At 36.7% G+C, this 22,309-nt stretch overlaps 1 pseudogene; it reads right to left on the bottom strand.

Moving 5' to 3' along the window:
- Positions 1-6,436: 6,436 nt before the first annotated feature.
- On the bottom strand, positions 6,437-22,035 carry LOC115424853 (heat-stable enterotoxin receptor-like; annotated as a pseudogene).
- Between the last annotated feature and the right edge of the window lie 274 nt (positions 22,036-22,309).

Below are 22,309 nucleotides of genomic sequence, written 5' to 3'. Positions count from 1 at the left end.
CTCATCATCTATGACAGTGAATTGAGTATTTTGTTTGGCGGAACAAGAGACAATGTGTTTTTGGCCCTTGGAAAGACTTTTTTACTGTTTTCTGATATGACTCAAATAATCAAATCAACAACACTAATGATGAAAATAATAATAACTATGGAAATAAATGGGACATTTATTTGGAGGCAAATATGATGCTGTAATAGAAGTTTAAGGTGGTTGTACAAAATATCATGTGGGATATTTTTTGGGTGGTTCGGGCAGTGTATATTTTTATTAGTTGGAACCTCGTCACAAGGTTCATCACTTTATTAGGCTATTGACATTGTCAGACTTCTGAATTACATTGGTGAGGGCACTTTGAGCTTAAGATCCTGACCTCACCCTCCTTTCTCTTCCCATGCAGTGTATATCCAGACAGTATGTAGGTGATAAGAAGTACTTTGTTTTTTGAACAGATACCACATTAGACCCTGTCTTAACCCCTGGGGACACATGTTGTGATTCACTCTTTCCTATGAAATGCAGGAAGTGAAACGTCTGTAGGCACGCAGTATTCATTTCATAAATCTTCTTGTCACTTCATCTCACAGTTTTCTGTTTTCAGTTGCTTTTTTTTTGTTTTGTTTCTTTAGGGTCGCTAACAGAACTGTAGTGGAGGGTTAAACAGCAGCAGCTCATTACCTTTCCTGGTTTAGTTATGGCAAAGAAGAACTGTCCTGACGGCAGCCGCTGGGACATCCTCATCAAATACTGCCTCCCCATAAACAACATCGAACCAAAACCAACAACAGGTAAGCAACACTGAATCTGCCTTGATGTTGTTTTTTGCTTCTTTAGTATCAGAACTTCTTTAGATTTTTTTTTAGTTCAGACTATGACAGATTTTCCCAAACATAACTTATGATTTTCTCCTTTGTTGTGAAAACCACATCCAGTAAAACTAGTAATGAGCTTTAAATGTTTCAGCATTTGACAAAATGCATATTTGTCATTTAAAAGGGAAGGTGCTGACACTTTTTTAACAAATGTGCTCTTCATTCAGTCCTTTTACATAAAAATGTAGATTTTTAGAGATGTTAAGAGTGTAAATTGCCTATTCTAAGGCTTTTAATCTCTCTTCCATTAGAGCAGCCCCTCCCTGCAGCAGCTGAACGGACCAACACAAACCCGCCTCCGCAGAGTCCAGCTCTGTGGATCTATGTGTCCATGGTCACACTGGGGTCCATGCTGGCTCTGGCAGTCTGGTTATCATATACAGACGACACACAAGGCCCAGAAGGGCTTCAGGTAACGATAACAGATATCATGTACTTGTTTCAGTTTTGATTTCTTCTATTTCTGTATTACTGTATGCAGACAGTCTTCACATATAGGCCTGTATATCCTGTGTAATGACTGTCAGCAGCAAAAGATGTTTGAGTATTTGATCAGTTCACATGAGGGTTTCTCTGCATTTGCATCAGTCTGAGTGCCTGTGTTTTCCCAGCAATGATTGAAAGGAAATCTTGACATCTGATCATGTGAGATCTGCAGCACTTGCCACGTTTAGTTAAATATAAATCATTGCAGCCACTGAGCCAAAGATTATGGTACCATAAATGGATTAAAGCTCCATTCACTTTATGTTAAACCAGCCTTTAGTTTTTCAAGTAGCCATCCAACGGTGACCATTAGTTGCACTTTAAGAGGGGGCTCTGACATGCAGACGTGAGCATCTGTGGGAAGTGTGGGGGAAGTGGGGCTGCAGGCAGATAGGTGATGAAGTGTGACGTTCATCACACTAGAAACTCACAGTATCTGTTCTCTTCTTGTCAGGCGTCCCATGGGTCAGCCAGGCCTCTTACCAGCTATTCTGGTCTCAACACACATCCGTTGATTAAGGCAGGATAAATTAGACCCATGTGCAACCTTGAAAACACATAAACAGGACTAAACGCAGCAAAGTTTATGATCAGCAACCTTGTTGCGGTAATAGAGCCTATATTAGACGAAAAGATTAAATTATGTGAAATGTTTGAGTCTTGTGGAATGCTGGATCAGTGCAGGCGGAAAGTAACAACATTAAAATGCTACGGCTAAGGACTTGCAGTACTCTTTAACAGGAAGATGCCCCTGCATGCGTTAGTCCTCGCTGACTAAATTATCTGTCAAAAAGACCTTTATCTACAGGAGGAGGAATGTAAATAACTAGATTAGTGAGGTATTGCTAGTTGCTGCAAAATGTAGTACATCATTGTTTTACATGTGGTCTAATGCAGAACCTGATAATGTTTTAAGGATGTTTTCCGAACTTACAAAAAACATTTTATTCTGTTATGTTTTTGTGAAAGAAACAATGACAAATTAAAACACTGAATCTATTTGGAGGTAATATCTATGGATGCCTCATACATATGAGTAGTCACTGACAGGATTTGATAAGATGTGAAAATGATGTGAAACATATGCTGTGTCCGTCACACCTGATCCTAACCCAAACTGAACACTGATGGGAGTGTTTCGACTGATAAGTTGGACCACAGCCCTCCATCGCCATCAACCAACACACCAAAGGAGGGAATGCCTCTTGGAGGGATGGTGTTTGTGCCTCAAGACTCATCCGCTACCAAAACATCCTTACACCCTGGAAGATTTTAGAGTTCTTTAATGAAACTATATCGTCTTGCATTAAACAAAAATAACCAAACAAAAATAAAACATCTTCCAGTGGGTACTTTTGCTAGAACAAAAGACACAGAAAAAAAGCTTATATACGAAGCCAAATGCCAAAATTTGTTTGTTATTAAAGAGTTGAGATTTCAGACAGACTTAATACTAATAAACTGAAATCATGATAACAATCTTGTTCCTCTGCTGGATTATAATGTATATAGCTTGTTGCCGCTTAAAGAAACTGAGATATTTTTCTATGAAAACAAGAGTAAGTAAGTAAGACTCATTGCCCAGAACAAGGCTTCATTTAAACTTTCTTGAAATTTCGTTTGTGTCATGCAAAATCACCCAGAATCAAAAGTAACATATGCCATAAATCTAACAACATGTTATGTGGTTAGAACTGAAGCTCCATTTGAGGTCCAAGGTGTTGTAGAGGATCTCATGACACAGTATTTAATATTTGCATCAGTTTCAGTCACAGTCATGTTATGGTGTTGTGTTTTGCAGTGGAGGAAGGACCAGCTCAGCAGCCTCTTCAGAAAACAGAAAAAGAGCACGCGCTCCCTGTAGAAAGCAACGGCCAGGCAGAGGGAGCAGCAGGGGCCTCTTCGCTCTGCAGACACCTGCACCTTGGGGTCCAAACCGGCTTTAGGTCAGAGGAGGGCTTCACTGCATGCAGAGACCCCATAAAGCATGTCGGGAGAGGGGGGAGCGAGGGGTTGCCCACATGTAGCGCAGTGAGAGAACACACAATCCCACTTCCTGCCACAGAGCTGGGGGGCACTGCCTTAGTGACAACGAAAAACTGTTGTAGCGATCTGTGTGGGTGTGTGGTGGGTTTTCCAGTCTGTTGTTTGGATACATTTATTTTTCAAACATGTTGGTTTTTTTGGTTTTTTTTTTTGCATAATATTAGACTTTAGACTGTTGAAGATAATGTGCACAACTTTGTATTTTATACCATTAATACTCCAAAGGTACAAGCCAAGAAACCACTCAGAATTTTTATGCCATCATTTAATAAAACAAAAAAGTCACGTCATAGTAAATATTTCTGGTGCTCTGAAAACAAGGTAGCCTTCTTCTACTATGAGGGAGAAATGTTGTCAGAGCTCCTAATATATGACTATATAATATAATGCCTTTTATGGAATATAATATTCACTGTCTTAGCAGCAGAAAAGGCTATTACACGGTAAATAATTTTGTCAAATGTCTTGATCAATGAGCTTCCACAGACAGCATTGAGACACAAATGGAGAACTGTTCACAGTAAAATCAAGCCAATACCTTCTCTCACTATTTTGAGTCACTCTCAGATGGATGTAAAACATGGACAGACTATATGATGTGGCTTCATCATACATTGCAAAAAAGTCGTTGTACTGACATCCACATGGTTTCAGCGTCCAAAGGTCAGGGGTGGGTCATCAATTATGTTCTTACAAATTACAATAAGTTATGTTGTATTAAAAGTCAATACCATTTTTATCTGAGGAAATTATAAATGAAAATCCACCCCAAAAATAGTTCCCGTTACAGTATTTACTAGTACTCTTCTGAAAATCTGCAGTATTTCATATCCTGTTTTAATGATGGTGGATTTTTTCCTTTTATCAAACGTAAAAAACAAGCAGATTAATGTTGTAATATATGGAGCTCATGTAGTTCAATGTGTAAAGATAGGGCTTCAGAACATGTAGCAGGCATATTTGTCATTATATTACCATTAGAAGATGCATGACTGTCCCACTGCTGCTCTACTGTCCCTCTTCACCATGAATGGACTCAGCAGTCCTCTCTCTCAGGTTCTGCTGTACTCTATATTGTACAGAAAGCTCCTCTATGAATCACAGGTAGGTAGTGGGGTTGTCAGTGACAGCCAGGTGGAAGTACTCTGGTGGACCATCCCTCTGCAGGCTACTGTTAGTGTCCCTCCGACGCACTCTGGTGGACAGGGTCTTCCTCTTTTCAAAGCCCTCTGTGCCCTCCCCGAGTTTTACTAAATGGACACGATCATCTCTGCCAAGTCCTGCTGAGCCGCTGGAAGTTTTCTCTGATGAAATGAATAGAATATTAATTTTAGAATGTGGATGTAGACATGACAGCATGCATGAAAAGCTGTAATTAACAACAGCTAAATGGTTTCAAGACTGTGTATAGGTTTAAAACTCTATCATGCAAGGAAGAAGTCATATGTGAACATAATCCAGAAACACAAAGGTCATTTAAAATGGAAAACTGTTCTGAGGTCAGACAAATCAAAATGTAATATTCTTTTTGGAAACCATAGGCACCACATCCTCCAGACTTAAGTGGAAAGGGTCCAATCAGCTTTCATCTCTGACGGTATGGGGGTGCACTAGTGTCTATGGAATGGACAGCTTTCACATTTGGAAAGGAACCATCAAAGCTGAAGGTATACAACGGTTTTTAAAGCAAACACCTGCTCCATTCCAGATGACCTTTTTTCCATCAAAAGCCTGGGATATTCCAATAAGGCAGTGCTAAACCATAGTGCAGCTATTACAACAGCATGTCTTCACAGTAGAGGAGTACGGGTGCTGAACTGGCCTGACTGCAGTCCAAACCATTAACCAATTGAAAATATTAAAAACATGAAAAGAAAAACACTCAGACTGCTGGGCAGTCAAATTCAATATCAAATGAGAGTGGGACAACATGCTTTTGTCAAAACTCCAATAATGGTCTTCTCAGTTCCAGATATTTATTGATGGAACTGAAAAAGGGGATTCGACATAGAGGTAAACATGGCCATGTCCCAACTATTTGGAGACACATTGCTGCCATTAACTTAACAATTATCTTTTTTTTTTTTTTCTTAACATGGCACATTATCTCATTTTAAACATTTGACATGTTTTCTGTGTTTGATTTTGAATAAATGTATGAGATTTGCAAATCATTGCATTCTATCTGTTTTTCCATGTTCCAACATTTTTGTAATGTGGTTTGCAAGAATCAAGTGAGCATGTCAAGAACAGGAACATTGTGCAAACTAAATTGTAGAGGTGCACCAATTACAGTGTGTGGTGGTCGAGTCCTTCTCCAAGGGAAAAAAGAAATATAATTATGCAATTTTGTATAATTTGACATATGAAAATATGGGAAAATTAGGTGGCCACTCTAAATTTCCAGATCTGAATCTCACTGATAACCAGTGAAATGTGATAAAATTACCAAACAATAGAAGTTTAAAGACAATCAACAAAGAGAAGGACTGATGGAGACGCCCAAACACTGATTCTCAAAACTGCTCATAAAGTAAAACATTAGACCATGTTAGATTTTTTAAAAATATTTGTGTATATGTTTTTTTTGTCATTTTGAGCAATTTTCATTTTTCTGCAATTATATATTCTAAATTATTATATTTTTATTTGGGGAGAAACGTTGTCAGTTGTTCCTAGAATAAACAAAAATGTTAATTTTACTCAAAAACATACCTAGAAATACTATTTCTAGGTAAAACTAGTGGTGTTTTCTTTTCCATTTTTTGAGGAGAGGATTATTTTTCATCATGTCACTTAATTAGTGACATGATTTTAAAGCCAAATATTTCTCACTTAATACCATATATTTATTTTGAGATTTTCCTCTCAATATTTTGTAGCTACTGATTTTTGTGTTGCTTTTTATTCAAACTACAGTCTCACCCAAACCATACATTTCACCTCCAGTTGTTTTGAGGCTGAAGCACACAGTTCACCTCATATATGTATAAATTTTATAAGTATGACAGGATGTGCGTTCTTTTGATGTAAATCTACATGTCATTCTCTTTATTACTTACGCTGTGGTGGTGTGGTAGGTTGTATCTTCCTCCACTTACTCCAGTTAACCAGTATGTCATCTCTTTTCCTTTGCCCTGTGGATCAGAAAATGAAATATGAAGGCACTGTACTTATGTTATCGACATAAAAAGCCTTTATGTGCTTTCAACTCACCTTGAGATACGTCTCTCCTCTCTTTTCATACTCAAACTTACAGTTTGTCCTCTTTAGGATGTTGATGGTGGACTGGCTCGCATGAATTCTCAGAGCTGAGATGACGACATGAAACAGATCAGTCAGATTCAAATCCACACTTCAGTTTCACTCAGATATCACTTGCCGTACCTTGGTGGCCAGGATTATGATTGAACAAATAATCTATATGGGGTGTCTTACGTAGGCCTGTGGACTCCATGCGTGACGCTGTGTAACTGTGTCACCAAAAAGACAGTATCGTGGCATCTTGTTCCCTACCACTCCAGCTGCACAAGGTCCTACAAACACATTCACATGTTTACAAAAGATTAATCATACATTTGTCAGTTTTACTCTCCTGTGCATCTCCTTTATTTCATTTGCATCCCACTATATAAATTATTATTTGGATATTCCACGTGCTGTAAAACATTATGCATGATATTTTAAGAGCTTTATTTGCAGTAAGTATTTTTATGTCAAGAGGTACATCATACAGAAGACTTTAGCATACATAACATGGACATGGACAAAGCTATAAGACATAAAATACCATACAACAAAAACAAATAAATACAATTTATAAAGAAAATTAGAGAATAACAAAAAGGTTGTAATGTCCTCATAATTGTTTACCTTCCCAACTTCTTTATTATGATGGCTATCTTTTGTTTTTGCTGTACCGTATATATTTTCAAGTGCATAAAATAATGCCCTCCAAGAGAGGGGTTAGCATTACTGCATAAGGTTTATAACTGGTGAAAATTGAAAAGTCCATGCATGGTCATATTTTGATCACTGTGAAACATGTGCCTACTTTTTGCCACTAGATGTCAGTAACGTCACAGGAAAGAGGTAAAACGGAAACAAAATTTCCAAAATGGAAACCAGATCACTGTAACCTAAGGGAAACTGAAAAAGTGAGGGGCTAAGGAGGAGGCTAATATTTAGAATCACAAAAAAAAAAGAGAGAAAAAAAGTTACCTGAATGGACACCGATGCGAATCCACAGTGGAATACCAGGCAAATGCTGCAGCTGAAAAGTCCCGACAAATGCCAGGATGTCCAGGGCCATGTGGGCAATGTCCACTGCATGCCTGTCACCATTGCGTTTGGGCAAACCTGATGCAACCATATAAGCATCTCCTATTGTCTCAACCTGACACACAATGAATGAATAGAACAATTAGTAAAAACCAGCCAATTATACCAACCTTACCAAACTTCAGGCCTCTGACCTTATTGACTACAACAGTGAACACTGATGTCTTATTATAATGTATTCAGTACCTTGTACACATCATGGTGATCGAGGATGCTGTCAAAGTTCTTGTAGATGTCATTTAGCATGTCCACCACCTCCATAGGGGTACTGTAGTGGCAGAGGGTGGTGAATCCCACAATGTCACTGAAGTAGATGGTCACCTCCTCAAACAGCTCTGGCTCCACTCGGCCCGTCTCCTTCAGTGAACGCACCACTGGCCTGAGAAGACACAGGGACACTATTACACTTACATTTACTTAGAAAGGCATGGTAATATACTATACTATAATACGTTAACACATGTACCCAGGAAGAAGCATAAAGTTAAGGCGATCAGCTCTGTCTCGCTCAGCTTTGTATAAAGCTGTCCTCTCTGCCACCAGGTTCTCCAGAGTCTTGGAATACATCTGCAGCCGACGGATCAGGTTGTCCATGTATGTCTCACTGGCTTGGTTGTGCAGGTTACTGTTTCACAGGAAAAATACATCATCATCATTATTTTTACTATGTTTTACATGAATCAGTCATTATAAAAGAACTGAAATTTTAAAAAAAACGTGAAATATGTGGATGCCACAGTCTGTACACGTGGTCTTTTTATTGTTTGTGCTTTAAAACTTTCATATTAATGGACATATAGATAGCTAAACAAACCTGATTTTTACAGTCCAGTATTTCAGAGGAGTCAAAAGTATTCACATGCATTACTCAGGTAGAAGTATAAATACTAGGGTTTAAAAAGACCTCTGTAGAAGTTGAAGCATCAACTCAAGCTTTTTTACTCCAGTAAAAGTGTGAAAGTACTGGTTTCAAAACGACTTAAAGTATAAAAGTAAATGTAAGGTGGGAAAATGGCATTAGGACAAAAGCTTAGGCCACACCACAGGGGCCTATAGTGCACTACCCACCTCCCCAAATAACATTTTTCTAAAGGCCATAATGACAATAATGTTATAAAAATGTTAATGTTGAAAATTTGGGATGCACTAGGCTACTTGTTTCAGCTACATATATGACCACTGAAAATGAACGCATTTTAGTACAATGCAAATGTATTAAAGAACCATATATGTGCACTACTGAGCATGAACATGTGTTTCATGGAGCGGAAGATATGGTGACTAGCTGCCTATAAGTATTGTAATAGTGCAAAAAGTGTGATGGATCGCTTACAAACCAATAGGGTGTAGGAATGGTATATGTTATACTTCTCATCCAACCACAATCATATTCACTCTATCTGGATGGCACGATTCATCTGAATAGTTTCTTTTTTTATTTGAACGATGACAAGCCGGAATGAAAGAGGAGTAACAAGGCTATTTTAAAATGTAAGGAGTTGAAAGTACAGATAATTGCGTGAAAATATAAGGAGTAGAAGTAAAAAGTCGGCTGAAAAATAATTTCTCCAGAAAAGCATAGATAACCAAAATTTTGACTTAAGTAAGCTACACCTCTGCCAGTATTACAAATGAGATATAATAGTGAACTTTTAACTTTTCTCATTGTATGGCCAACTCCTGTCCCAGCCTTCAGTATGAGTAACCACCCTATTTAAAGCTGCTTAGACCAAATCAATCAATCAATCAATCAATCAAATGTTCTGTATTTTTAGTTATCTCATGACAATTTGCATTTAGAGCTGGTCTAAACCAGACTTAATAAGATAAAAAATAAGAGTAAATCCCAACAAAATCTTTTGGAAATTGCAACGTTCATGTTGACATACCTGAAAATCTTCCCCAGAGTCATCTCTATTTTTTTAAAATCTGGTCTCCGTTCTGGGTCTTCATCCCAGCAGTTTCTTATGAGCATATACAACTGTATAGGCACAAAAAATCAGAAGAAGAATCAGTGTTTATTCCCACTTGGAGCACTTTTACTTTTTGCTGTTTTGCGATTCTCGCTCTATCTCCCTCTCTAATGCACCATCAAAGTTGAGGTCAGGTCTGAAGATGCCCCTCTCACTTGGGAACTGAACTCTGTAGATCTTTTCTACAGGGATTGATATCATTCACATAAGCACAGTAAGGAGCAGCCCAATCAGAGGATGCACGATTAAACTTAAAGCTTGGTAAACTCCATTTACTATACTACTGTTTTTCTTAAAATTGAATTACTGTGTACTTAATCTGAAAAAAGGCTCTTTTCTGCAGAAACAACTCAGTTCATCTTAGTAAATCATGTTCATACCTGTACGGTTAGAGCAAAACTGTGTGTAGAATGGACATCGCCTCGTAACAATCTCATGGGCAACGATGGCATAGCTGTACACATCACCTTTTTGAGACACGCCATTTATACGTAGATGCTCTGGGGCTGTCCACAGATCTGGAGAGAGGAGAGGAGAGGAGAGGAGAGGAGAGGAGAGGAGAGGAGAGGAGAGGAGAGGAGAGGAGAGGAGAGGAGAGGAGAGGAGAGGAGAGGAGAGGAGAGGAGAGGAGAGGAGAGGAGAGGAGAGGAGAGGAGAGGAGAGGAGAGGAGAGGAGGAGAGAGATTTATGCCAACCATAATGTCATTTTTCCATGTTTTTCAGGTGTAGTTCTGGACTTAAGGCTGTTCATATGTTTTCAGGACAAACTCCGCCTCACCTCTGCTGGGATTAGGATGGTGTGGCAGCCAAAATCAGTGATCTTAACAACCATGCGGTTGTCAACAACACAGTTTGTGGATTTGAGTCGGCCATGAACTCCTATGTTACTGGAGTGGAGATATGACATCCCCTATAGAATGTATAAACAAGGAGGAGAGTAATGATTGTGTAAGAGTGAAATCCCTTCTAATTTTACATAATATCAGTATTTTTTCCATGGTAAATGTACAATTAAATGACATACTTCCAAAAAAAAAAAATTGGATTCAAAACAAACAATACCTTTGCTATGTCATACATGACTGATATCTTGAACTCCATGTCCATGAAGGTTTCATCAGGATAGGAGATCCTGTCATTCAGAATGTACTATAAAAAAAAATAAGATGTTTATTACTTCTGGTACCCTGCTTAGATGTTGCACTCTGTTAATAATGAGTTAATCTGTGCGTGTGTGATTACACACGGACACTATCTATGTTCTTTAAACTACCCGGGCCTTATCTATCAAATGAACAGTAGAGTCATTGTGAGCAGTGAAGAAAGAACGTCACTTAACGCTGTCATAAAAAAACACGTTAGTCATGATCTTGTCTGGGGCAGTCATGGCAGCTGACACGATATGGGCACTGTCGCAATAAATGGAGAAATGTGCAGCAGAATCATAGCAACAGGTAAAAAAAAAACATTATAATAGAAAAGAACCAAATAAAGTCATAGACATATAATTACTATATTAATTACTCTCTGTTGGGTTTTAAAACATGATTTCACCAAATAAACAGAACTAACAGTTGTCGTGATAACAGAACTGAATAGTAGATCTGAAATAATAGAACTGATAAAAGACTGATTGAATGTGCTTGTAGGTTTGTGCACACACAGTGATGAATCTGTCTTCAAACACATATATGCAATAATATGAGGTATTATTTCTGTGAAGTGGTTCATAATAAAATAGAGCAAAAACATCCTAACCTTCCTAAGCAAGAAATAAATCCCTTATCCCTGCAAAGTAACAAACTTTATAAATTATACTGTATGAACAGATGCATAAGATCAAGGATCTCGGATTTAAAAAACATCCAGCATCTTCATTTCTTTACAAAAACACACAGTAAATAATTTAATGGCTGTGGGATTGTGTGTTTTTTTGAGGGGGATGCTTACCCGAAGGGAGCCCCTCTGACAGAGCTCAAACACCCCAAAGACACCATATTCAAACTTGACTGTGCCGTAGAACTTGGTCAGGTTGTAGTAATCAATCCGTAGCAGCTGAAACATAAAGTCATGGGAGAGAAAAGGTAGAGACAGAGAACATTATAGAGGCAGCACTGGCATATGTTGTCAGGAGTAAACATTTGACAAGACAGATCCATCACATCCATTACAATTATCCTTACAATTTCATTGTACATATGTATAATGACAATAAAGGCATTCTATTCTATTCTATTGCATGTGTCTGTTATGACGTGACAGAGTTACACAACATTCATGCTACATCATAACACCAAGGTTGACTTACAGTATTGAGCTCAATCCTCTGGTCTTCACTGAAGTCTCCATCTGTGTGTTTCAGCTCTTTCAAGATCACAGGCTAATGAATACAAAACAAACATTCAATATTATGATCCATTATCTTTCTTGATCTCTGTCTTTTTACTAATTTATTGATTTATAGTGGAAATATTGTCACCTTCTTGTCATAGCGGCCTCGATGTGTCTGGTATGTGCTGTCCTTCCTCTTATCTTCATCAATCTGTTACACACCACATACACCACTGTGAGAACCTCTTTAAGCATCTATTTCATCCCTTTACTTCTTTTTCTAACTTCTTTGTCTCACTCTCTTTATTTTATTATCTAATGTTACGCTGCCATGTTAGTCTCATTTGATTCTTTATCAGCAGCTGGGTGAAAAGTTTGGATTTATATATTTAAAATGCATAAATAACTGATCGATAAGGCTCTGTACCTTCAGATAAACCTCTTTTTCATCCAGTGGACCTATCAAGTGAGGTTCAATGTGAGACCACTTCTTCTGCATGAGACGTTCTTTTCTGTTCTGCCTAATGGTTTTTAAACACCAGGATACACAAGCACAAAGGTTGATTGAGGTACAAATTGTTTTCAACATTTAGTCTGAAACATGGAAGATCAAAAGTTGGTCTTTATGATGTTTTATGATGTTGGGCATTGTTTACCTGTAGAAGATGAGGGCGATGGCTGTCACCACCACAACACTGACGCTCAGAACGATCAAAATCACATCCTGCAGATTAAGAACTGAAAACACACAACACCAACACAAAAGCTGCATTAACAGGAAAGTCCTTGGAGCTTTCACTCTATTTCTAAATTCATCTTATTTTTACTCTATCTGAAAGTTTTTCATTCTTGTAAAGACAAATCAGTCAGTGAATACAATGAAGTATAAATCACTACATTTGTTACCATTTCGATTTTCTGGTCTGTCAGAAGGCAGATGATTGTCTTTCCAGAACAGGACAGGATTTGTGTCTATCACTGTGGTTTCATTTATTGAAGTGTCAAACACGAAGAGGGTTTCATACTGGCAATAGACAGAGGCAAAGGCAAAATATGAGAATACAGGTTTACATTTACTCTGGCTCTTTTATGTACAAACCGTGTTTCCAGAAAAGTTGTGATATTTTCTAGATCACAGGTGTCAAACATGTGGCCCAGGAGCCAAAACTGGCCCACCAAAGGTTCCAATCCGGCCCTTGGGATAGATTTGCAAAGTGCAAGTTAGGGCATCAAACTAATAATAAACAAAATAATATCATTATAAGTTATAAATAATGACAACACCAATTTTTTCGCTTTGATTTAGTGCAAAAAACATTAAATTATGAAAATGTTTATATTAACAAACTATCCTTTAACAATAACATGTGAATAACTTGAACAAAATGAAGAAATGAAGAAAATTAAGTGCAATTTTCACAATATTCTGCCTGTTACTAAATGTTTGTGCCTTTATAGATCTGATCTTTAATGCATATGTATAAATGATATGTCGAGGCATAATATTGATAAAATTGTACTTATATTTCTTAATAAATTTCATTTTTTTCAGGTTATTCACATCCTTTTTGTTTGGATAGTTTGTAAATGTAAATACTGGCATAACTGTTATTTTTTGCACTAAAATAATTTGGAGTTGTCATTATTTATTGGTTATCGTGCTATTATTTTACTGGTTCGGCCCACTTCAGATTAAATTGGGCAGAATGTGGCCCCCAGAAGAAAATGAGTTTGACACCCCTGTTCTAGATAAAATGTTAATTTGACTGAACCGTAACCTTGACTTAACTGTATTTAAAAATAAAAAAAAAAGATTTAAAAAAAAAAAAAAAAAAAAAAGAAGAAGAAAAGACACCTTCACCACTCCCACAAAAGTTGGGACAGAGTCACAGTGACCTATTTTCAATCAGTTATGAACTTCAGACACAAATTGTCACACCTGTGGAATTTTGGTTCTTACACTTTATGTCTGCATAAAACTCCAATCTATGCCTTCATATCAGCGATCCCATCAGGTCAGCTATGGACATTGATGCAGTCACAGACCATCTCAGATGCTGCTTTTCTACCTTTCATTAGTAACAGGCTAAAACATGGATTCATCCGACCACACCACACATTCCCACTGTGTTTCAATTCATCTGACATGAGCTCAGGTCCAGGGAACTCTGCAAAGTTTCTATGCTGAATGTGGACAATGGGAAGTGACAACAGTTTTCCAAAGTCCTTCTGAGACCGAGTATTTAGATTCATGATGACCGTTTCTCATACAATGCTGCCTGAGGGTCAAGGTCAGGCACATTCAACAGTGGTTTCCATCCATAACCTTTACACACTGGGATTGCCTCAGACTCAATCTTTTCACCATTCATTCATTCATTCATTTCATTTTCTGAACCCGCTTTATCCTATCTTTTCACCATATTATGTATAATTAATGGTTGAGCGTTGACATATTCTTTTTGAAGTGAATGATAATTCTCTCCCATTTACCCATCTTGGTAAAGAAAGATCCATTGGTGGATGCTCATTTATGGCTGATAATGAACTTTTCACTTGTTACTGACTGACCTGCTAATTGGAGAATCTTAGAAAATGTGAAAACTTTTCTAGGAATTGTGTTTGTACAAAAAGACAGCTGAAAAATATGTTAGTCCCAAAATATGAATGAATAAAAAGCTGCCTCACCTCAAAGGTGGCTTTTGATGTGTACATGATGGAGAAGTTGGCATCTCTGTCACCGTATTCATCGAGCACATAGTGTCCACCCTGCCTGGTTACAGCAAACACATACAGTGCAAACAAACAAAACAAATGATGTACTTAGAATTTTCCAGAATTTGCATTTAAATCACATGGCACAAAAGTAAACTGTGGCCTTTATATTTTAACTAAGCTCAACTAAACTAAGCTGAATCTATAATTTCACGAATTTGAGAACATGAGCCCTACATGTTTTTAATCAAACATGTAGGGCTTCATTTAACAATCACTTTCATTATCAGCAGACATTTTTTACAGAAGGTATACAGTACAGCACTGTGCAAAAGTCTTGGGTGACATTTAGCTATGTTGTTTTTGCAGGGTTGAAATTAGCATATATGTTTATTTCTCATTCTCTTTTTTTCCAGATACAACAAAAAATACAGGGAATATGTGCCCAGCCTTAAAAGATGCTCAAAAACTGAACCAAATGAAAGGTAAAGGTTGAAGTCACTATTTAGTATGACCTCTGACCCCATGACAAGAAGCAACAGAAACATTTGACATGTGTTCAGTGAAACCTGGTATAAAACATCAGAGGGAGGCCACACTAAATACAACCACTTCAGTTTACAGATGCTGTTTTTTCCCTGAAGCTTTTGTTTTCACTGCTGTACATACCTTCCCATGTATCCAGATTGAATCTTAATACAGAGACTGAGAAATCCATATGTGGGGTCATTATAACTTTACAAAACCAACAAACTTAATGTTGGCCCAAAACTGAACAGTACTGTAATTTATAGTTAGTACAGTCAAAGATTATTTTAGTTTTAAGGTTCTATTTCTGCTTCATTTTTCATTCATTAACCTCTCGAAGCCTTTGTTCATATTGTTATAAGAAATGTCAACTGAAATCCATTCTTTTTGTCTGTAATGTCTAATTCAGTTTCATATGATGGAAGAAAAGCTAGCAAATTCTCACTTTGTATAATGGAGAAATGTATGTTTAATAACTTACTCTGACAAGTGTCCAAAGCCAAAGCCTTACAGGATAATTTACAGAGATTTTGGAGTTGCCTTTCACAAGTAAATCTAAAAAATGAACATTAAGTGTTCCTTCTTTCATTTTTTTGTTTTTTGTTTCTTTTCTTTGTACAATTCAGCTGATCTTACTATGACAGTCATATTTTGCTCTTGTGTACAGTAGAGCTTTCAAAGCAACTCATGAGCCTAGATTACCAGGCAACAATAAATGAACTATAAACAGAGGCAAGTAAATCTTCACTGTGATAGATAACCTATCTAAATCATCCTCTCTGACCGGTTGATTTCCATATGAAGCGATGGGAAATGGTTAAAAATCTTATTTTATTGTTGGTAAATATCTTGCTTGTATTAAAATGTGCAAAATCTACAAAAGGATAAATGGTAAATGCCTAAACAGATTTCATAAATGTAACTCTTTTTGTCCTGCAGTTTTTTCTAGACAGCAAATGTAAACTACAACGCTCATGTTGATGCCATCCCGTCTATTGTTCTGCACCTTTTTCAAAGCAGAAATTCCAGCTTGTTAAAGCAGAATGCACACAGCCATAATTTGCATCATTCTAAATGGCTGGATAACATCTAGATGTTACACTTTAAAGTCTTGGAATTGTTCATGTTGACCCACTTGAATCAAAAGGTCTCTGGAGAAACTAAATGGAATGGTCATTGTTAATGTTTTCAGGAACAGCTGTGCTTTACCTGCTGTGAAAAAAGCTCTGTTGGCCAGGTCATTAATGTCATATACATGTTAGTGGCCTTTCCTCAGTTTTAGCTATCTGTTCAGTCAGTACACAGCTGACCCACAGTAGCACTCAATGATCCAGGCAGTATCCTCTTCACCTCTGCTTATAGTTTGAGTGTTTGGTTAATGTTTGTAAACTTTCTTTTACATTATGATTCTACCTCCTATTGTCTTGCTAGCCTTGGGTTATCAGTGATCATACATACCATCAAAGGAGACATTTGCAAATGGGTTGTCACTCAGCGGAATATCAACAGACCCTTTGTTACGCTGACTGAGCATCCTCTCTCTTAACACTTTTCCAAACAGCAGAGCTCCATCATGATACCCAGCCACATAGTCATTTATCTGGCCATTAGATTGAAAAAAATAAATGAACAAAGAAAAAGATTCAGAGGGTAGATAAATCAGCAACCTGTTTTCCTTCATGATGCTGTGTATTCATCAGAGGTGCAGCTCACCGTGTCATTCCATGGACTTGGTCCATTGTAGTTTCTCTGTGGCAGAGTGATCACCAGGACGTTCTCCATTTCCCTCATGGATGTTTTATTGTCATAATACTCAGGGCTAAGGAAGATATCCAGAATTACTTCCACACATTCAAAATGTCATATTTCAATGTACATCCATCTGAGACACAGCAATGCATTTTTGTTCTCTGTAGCAGACAAGAGTTTCAGAGCTTTACTTAAAAAACAAAACAAAGAAACAGTCCATTGCAGCAGACATTCCATGAAAAAATGTATCTGAAAAAATTGTTGCATCATGCTGTTTCAAATCAAGGCAATTATGTTATGTAAAAAAGCCAAAACTTTTACTCACTGGGTCTCAGGAGGATGTTTTGGTTTGTTATTTGACAAAAAAAATAGACAAGACTTACTTGTAGATATCAAGGAGGATGAAAATGATGTCTGGGTCGATTGGTCCGAATTCTTTCTTTATTGAAACTATGTCATTACTGCCCCCACATAGGATGAAACTGAAATGAACAAATCACTTTGACTATAATAAAATGAGAAAGCTGGAGTTGATTCAGACAGTATTGTGTGTCCTTTAGAGTGAAGAAAAACTGGAAAGGTTTGGCATGCAACATGTTCATCATGTGAACCACTGTTCGTTTGCTTATTAAGCAAGTTTTATACAATGATGTATTCTGACCTGATACTTGAATTAAAGTTAGACATTTTCCATGTTAACCACATCGAAGCACAACTAAAAAAAAGTCAATGGATTTTTTTTTTAAAGTCCTGAATGGAGAACATTGCCCAGTAACCACTTGTTCAAAACTTGTACTAAATGATATTCTAAATAAACTAGTATTTGGTCTTAGATTTGAGTTAAATAGGACCAAAATAGCTGAACATGTCAACATAAAAACCAGGGAATCAACTTGAAATCAGTAAGACAAGCTATAATATTTGACATACATATGCAACCAGGGAGGGTTTTGTCAATTCATGAAACTGTTTGAAGAAAATACCTACTGTTACTGTATCTTTTAGGATCACGTAGAGCTTTAAACAGTTCTTCCTCCCCACGCAGCATTTTTCTTTCTATATTGATGCAAAGCTGGCAGATCCTGCTTCTAGTGCATTGATGTACCTGTGGCAAAAGCAAATGGATTAAATCAAAAAGGCCCATATGCCAGAGTGCTCTGTCAGTGTGACCTACAACTTGTGTGGTCTCACCAGAAACAGTCCTCAGATGCATTGGTCGACTTCTTGTAAACATTGACCTGCTGCCACTGGTGAGGTTTGACTGGATCTAAGGTTTCATTCATAAAATGGAGCAATAAGTCTGAGATCTTGCGCGCCGGAGGCAGGATTCGGGTCAGTTTGGGCTTATAGTTACACGAGAGACCAAAGCTTCCAGCAGAGATGACAGGAATACTCAGTTTCAGGCCAATTTCTTCACTGATAACAGGACATGAAAAGTCAAGAACAGTGTATTAAGGCATTGCATGTGATTAAATACACCTCGAGTTATACTTACTCTACTAACTGGAAGGTGGCATAAGTGCAGGAAGGACCAAGCATCACACATCCAACTTCTTCTTTTCCTGCAGAAATAAACCATTATAGCGATTTCCCAGAATACTTCACATAATCTAAACCTGCTGCTTTTAGCTGTGGATGACAAAGGAAGTCCTAAAGCTTTTTATTTGCAGTCATAAAATATATTTACGAGAACATCCCGTTACCATGTTTTCATATAATCTGGGCAGACTCACATGTAGTTTCTTGAGTATTGCCACACCCTCACAGCTACTGCTCCCACAGCCCTGCCGGTTGTACACGGTGGTGTTGAATCCATTGTAGTTAGCCGTCAAATTAAAGTTTAATCCTTGAGTCATGGAAAGAAGATAAGAGTTAATAATATTAAAAATAAACTCATTAATCTCTCTGTGCTGTTGAGATTAGATTAGACTCGTGGTGAAGAATTAAAAGTTTCTAAAAATCTCTTAAACTAAAGTCATATTTTCATTTTCATTTCATTTTTTATTAATTTACTCATTCCAATCTAAATGACTGGAAAGGAGCAGGATGAAGAAAACTTATAATACCTGCCCCTTTCTTGAAACATCTGCTTACATCAGATAGGCTGTCGTCACAGCTATTACAGTAAACAGTTTACATGATAGTCCAAGCAAATAAAACAAATCCAAAATCCATAAGTTATATTATTCATTACATGCTTTTATAAAGCTTCTCTATTCTTTAGTCCTTACCCTTTGCTGTTTAAAATTAAACCTCCTTCTATGTTTTTCATCCTGTGATACTAAAACAAATAATCTCAGCAAATTTGCAGGCAAAAGTCTGTTTCTCGCTCTAAACACAATCAGCAATGTCCTTAATTCAGCTAACTCTTTAAACTTCTTTAAATAATCCTGATTTAATAAAAAACTCATTTGTATGTTCCCTGAAATTAACATTATACATGATTCTTATTGTTCTTTTTTGTAATAAAAAAATGGCTTTGTGTTACTCATATAGTGTTGCCCCATGCTTCAATACAATAACTCAAACATGGCAGAATAAGTGAACCATATAAAATTCTCATTGCTTTATAATCCAAGACATATTTTGCGTTACTCAATAAAGAAATATTTTTAGACACCTTTTTTTTTTTTTTACATAAGCAATATGTGGCTTCCATGTTAATTTATCATCCACTATTACACCCAAAAAATGAATTTCTGAAACCTTCTGAATCGTAACACCATTAATAGACAATGAAATATGTTCTTCCTTTTTTCTATTTGTGAACACCATAAACTTAGTTTTATTCCAATTCACCGATAATTTGTTTATATCAAGCCATTTTTTGAGTTGAACTATCTCATTTTCTATTTTCTGTACTAACATTTTTAAATCATCTCCTGAACAAAGAAAGCTTGTATCATCCATAAACTGCATTATCTTTCATATATCACATATGTCATTAATATAAATTTAAAAATGTGGCCCCTGATCAGAGCCTTGTGGAACTCCACATTCAATTTTAAACAATTAGACAATTTCCCAGCAAACTGTATATACTATTGTCTGCTGTGTAAATACTTGTTAACCAATCTAAAACAACTCCTCTTATACCATATGAAAATAATTTTGAAATTAAAATGTTGTGATCTAACGTATCAAATGCTTTCTTTAAATCAATAAATACTCCTATAGTATATTTTTTGTTACCTGTTGCATTTGTGATTTCCTCTGTTATGTTCATTAATGCTAGAGCTGTGGAATGGTTACCTCAAAAGCCATATTGACTGTTATTTAACAAATTGTTTTTCTCAAGAAAAGAATCAAATTTTTGCACAAATAATTTTTCGAGTATTTTAGAAAATTGTGACAGCAAAGATACTGGTCTGTAATTAGTCAGGTTCTGTTTATCTCCTGCTTTAAACTGGAATGACCTATGCCATCTTCATTCTTTCTGGAAAAACTCCTTTGCAAAAGGAAAGATTAAAAATATGGCTTAAAGGCTTCGTTATACAATCAATAGTCTTTTCTACGATAATCATGTCAATTCCATCACTGTCTTTAGAAGTCTTGTTTTTACTTTTGGGACCACAGATCTAATATCCTCTTCACTCACCTCATCAAGGAACATGGACTGAGTTACTTTATTTCCTCCATTCCAACCAGTGGTTATTTGTTCATCCTGTTTCTATTCTGTATTTGCAAGATTGGGTCCAATATTTACAAAAAAAAGAATTAAATTCATTGGCTACTTCATTTGTATTCTCTGTAACATCCTTGCCATTAGCGAAATGCTTAGGCAGACTTGTAGATGCAAGTTTATTTCCTATTACTGTGTTTAAAATTTTCCACATTTCTTTTATATTACTTTTATTGCCCTCTAGCATTTTACTATGATAATCTTTTTTGCTTGTCTCAAAACATTAAGGACAACATTCTTCTGTTTACTTTTTGAAAATTTTGCGTAGTATAAAGTTATGAGAATAAGTCAGACACTGATATTTACCTCCGCCAAGGAGGTTATGGTTTTGTCGGTGTTGGTTTGTCTGTTTGCCTGTCTGTCTGTTTGTCTGTGTGCAAGATAACTCAAAAAGTTATGGATGGATTTGGATGAAAATTTCAGGAAATGTTGATACTGGCACAAGGAACAAATGATTGAATTTGGTGGTGATGGGGGTGGGGGGGCCACTGATCTGCCTTTGAGGAGGTCTGCGCTCTCCAAGTGCTTCCAGTTTATGATATTTAATGAGTAGATCAAGCACTTTTTGATATTAGAGAACCTGCCACTTTATGATTTTAGATACAATTAATGGTTTATTGCTCTTTTATTACAATATGTACATTGAAATCTATCAAGTACCAAAACATGTCATTTTATTTTATAAGTAAGTATCAAATGATTCAACCTGACAAGAGTAAGTGAGGGGAAAAATATGAATCAAAATTTAAGAGATACAATCCAGTATCTCTCTACAAGCTGTATTAAGAAATGTAATTTGTTAACATTTAAATTTTATTGGGGATCTCAGTTTGACCAAATTAGGTTAAATTAAATCTCACTCAGACATATGTTATACAGTAACAGGACAGGGTTAAGAAAAACTCCCACAGTCATCCTGGCGTCTGTGGTTCTCTGTTCAATGCTTTTCTTTAAGCTTTTTTTTTTTCTTAGTTGATTAAACACACCTGGTCATGTCCTTAAAACTTCTTTCATTAAGAATCACAATAGAGCAACCTGACAGCCAGATATATGTTTTACATTTACTATCTATAGGATCCATACAATGTAATTTAGAAACCATACCAAGCGCAGCATTCTTCAGACTGTCCTCTGCTATAGCTTGTTTCACAGCTGCCTCCACAAAAGGCCGACTCCACGCATATGTGTTGTCCTCCAGCAGCACAACGTTCATAGAATACAGAGGTTTTTTTGTTATGCAGTCATCAAGCATCTTGTTGGCGACCACTGCCATTATCAGCACCCCCAAGTAAAGAAAACTGTGTGAGCTGTACATCTTGATTTTCAAGAAGTTCTTATTCTCTGAGAAATCTGTCTTTTCTGCAGTTTCTACATGACAAAAATATATAACTGAGTTCAGTTAAACAGAAAAAACAGGTGTAGTTTGCTACATTTGTCTTTCTGAAGAGATAATCTCCATGGCAAAAACAGAAAACAGAAAAAAACAGAAGTGAAAAAAGCTCCTTGGTGACTGAGCAGTGAGTGAATTTGTCTCCTGAATGATGGTCCAAAATCCAGAAAAACAAAACTAAATGTTAACAACAATGACT

The sequence above is a fragment of the Sphaeramia orbicularis genome, chromosome 8 (genome assembly GCF_902148855.1).
Source record: "Sphaeramia orbicularis chromosome 8, fSphaOr1.1, whole genome shotgun sequence".
In the NCBI taxonomy this organism is placed as follows: Eukaryota; Metazoa; Chordata; class Actinopteri; order Kurtiformes; family Apogonidae; genus Sphaeramia; species Sphaeramia orbicularis.
The sequence above is the reverse complement of the archived record's forward strand: the minus strand, read 5'-3'. Positions and strand labels throughout refer to the sequence as shown.